General features: G+C 54.9%; 1 protein-coding gene across 1 annotated transcript in view; it reads right to left on the bottom strand.

The window, feature by feature from the left end:
• CUNH6orf132 (chromosome unknown C6orf132 homolog) overlaps positions 1 to 2,592 on the bottom strand; it is a 20,838-nt gene that overhangs the window by 7,620 nt on the left and 10,626 nt on the right. The window lies entirely within an intron of this gene.

The raw sequence follows: 2,592 nt of genomic DNA, 5'->3' as shown, positions 1-2,592 counted from the left end.
TGCCACTAGCCAGGGCCCGGGGACAGCCTGGGGCACCACGAGTGTGTCGGAAAGACACAGAGCTCCGAGGGAGCGTCCAGCGAGGGACACGGCGCGGGCAGTGGTCGGGGACGCGCTGCCCCATCCCCAGGCTCCACATCCACCCTGCGGCTTTCCTGCTCACCCCAGGCAGCTGTTTGCAGCTGTTAACAGCCCTTGACAAAGGAAATGTTATCCTGCCATCAGCCTGCGCCTCTCCCCAAGCTATTTCCTGCACACAAAAGCCTGGATAATGATTGAGCCCCTGCCCTTTGCCTTTCACTGCCATTATCACCATTTTTACATCAGATTGCTACGGGATTCCAAAGTCTCCTTGATCAAAGGTCAGGTTGGATTTGTTCATCCAGCCCCATCCAGGCACATTACGGTTACACAGTGCCGTGTCTGGGGAGCTCAGGAGCTGCTGGGGCAGAGCTGATTCAACAGCAGCACCTGGGCTCCTGCAGAAGAGCCCTGGAATGCCCCAGCTTTGGCCAAAATAATAGGAAAATACACATATTTCACTTGCTACGTCCATCACCCTGCAGATGACCAAAGATCCTCTACAACCACAAAGAAATGAGCCAGTTACTGGTGAGCCAGGAGTGAGTGGGAATTCACATTCCTGGGATTGCACAAAGGATCAGACAACCCCGTGCTGATGGAGAAGCCAAGGTCTGCAAAGGCATGAGCCCAGATCCTTAACTTCCTCTGAAAGCCAGAGGGAAGACAAAGGCCAAGAGAGGCACTTCAAGAGCTGATAGTTAAATTGTCCAGAGCAATGAGATTCCAAAACCACAAAGAAAAAAACCCCAGCAGTTCCCATTCGCTGTGGAAATCCATTGCTGCTGGTTTCCAGAGCACCCTGAGGGTACCTGCCCATGTACAGGGAAACAAAGACGTCTGAGCTCTGCATTACAAGCAGCATATGCATCACCTGCCTGGACAGCGGTGGAAAGGGACTGGCAGTCAGAAGAGAGCTATGCAAAGCTGGAGGACACAGTCTGCACTTCATAAAGGAGCAGTAATTTTGGACGTGTCATTTCAAACTGGGCAAGCCTGTTAATCGCCAAAACCTTCTGTGGCAGTTGCTAATGCTCAGCATCTCTCAAAAACCACCCATCCCCACGTCATGAGCTGGCTTCTAAAATGGAAAGCATCCCCAGCACGCTGCCAGTCTGCGGACATGACTGGCAAGATTGTTCCCGGGGTTTGCTCGGGGTGCGGCCAGCCCAGAAAACCTCCAGCTGATTCAGAGCAGGCTCAGGGTGCTGTGCCAGGAACCTGCATTTCCAGTTTGTGGTACCTGAATCAGATTTGTGCCTGCTGAGGATCCCGTGGGGGGAAGCTTTCACTGTAACCACCAGGAATCACTTTTCATCCCTGGAACAGTCAGACGTCCCCAGTTCAGGGAGCCTGCCCGTCCACAGGGTCCCCAGCTCCCCGGGCTCTCAGGAGCCCCCTCTTCCCACCCATTAAATGACCAAGGTTTGAGGCTGCCCGTTACAAAAGCCACCCCAAAATACAACTGCTGAGCACCCCGGGGGCTCGGAGAGGCCAAGGATCTCTCTGAATATGAAGAGCTGTCCCTAAACTTGTTTTTGAGCTAGGGCAGTCTGGTGGTTTGCTGAAGGCATTTATTCCCCTGGGATGCCAAAGCCCTGCCTGCAGCTGCAGTGCTGGGGAAGCCAGGGGGGCAGGGGGACGTGGGGGGACCCCTCTCCTGAAATCCCTGCTGCAATTCCGTGTGGGACAGCCCAGGGCCACGGGGGAAGGGAAGCTGCTCCGTGTGGGAAGAGCTGCCAGGTGCAGAGGCACAGGAGCTGCGGGGAAGGGCGTGTGCATCCTCCTGACTCACTCGGAGCTGCTCCCCGTGGGTGGGGGGAAAGGGTTAAGGCAGGAGCTGCAGAACAGCCCCGTGCAGGTGTGTACCCGGTGCAGGTATGTACGTGGCAGCAGAAGAGTCTGTGCCAGATCAAATCATGATCAAACCTCCCCAAAATAGTGCAAACATCCAACACAGACCGATCCTTCAAAATGCTGCCTTTTCCTACTATTCCTTCAGTTAAAGCCCAGGTTTGTGAGGGACCCTCACAAGGGAAAAGGAGCCCCAGGGCCAGCTGTGCCTCTGCAGGCAGCAGCAGAGCACCAGGCCTTGGGTGACAGCCCTTAGGACTTGTTAATTCCTCTACCACACACACTTCCATTAGCAGAGGTCACCTCCTTGTCAAGACCAAAGGATTTCAGCGTTTTACTGTCTTCACTGACCTCCTGACCTGCAGGTATCACTTCAATTTAGCTGCTGATATCTCTGGAGCCTCTCTGAGCACCCTGCTCTAGTGGCAGGGGGTGGAACAAGATGAGCTTTAAGGTCCCTTCCAACCCAGACCACGATTCTGTGAATCCTGTGCCTCACTGTGCTCTTTAGGGGATAAGACCTCTGGAAAGTGCAGCATGGGGTCCCTCCTAGCCAGCCACAAGCAAGTGTGGCTTCTGGAGTTAAAGCCACCTCCAGGCCCTCTGCTCTGGCTGTGTTGGCCCTTGCTGCTCCAGGCCCTGCTCCCAGCTGCTGCT

Source organism: Corvus brachyrhynchos, unplaced genomic scaffold (genome assembly GCF_000691975.1).
Source record: "Corvus brachyrhynchos isolate BGI_N302 unplaced genomic scaffold, ASM69197v1 scaffold338, whole genome shotgun sequence".
In the NCBI taxonomy this organism is placed as follows: domain Eukaryota; kingdom Metazoa; phylum Chordata; class Aves; order Passeriformes; family Corvidae; genus Corvus; species Corvus brachyrhynchos.
This window is presented reverse-complemented; position numbering and strand designations above follow the sequence as displayed.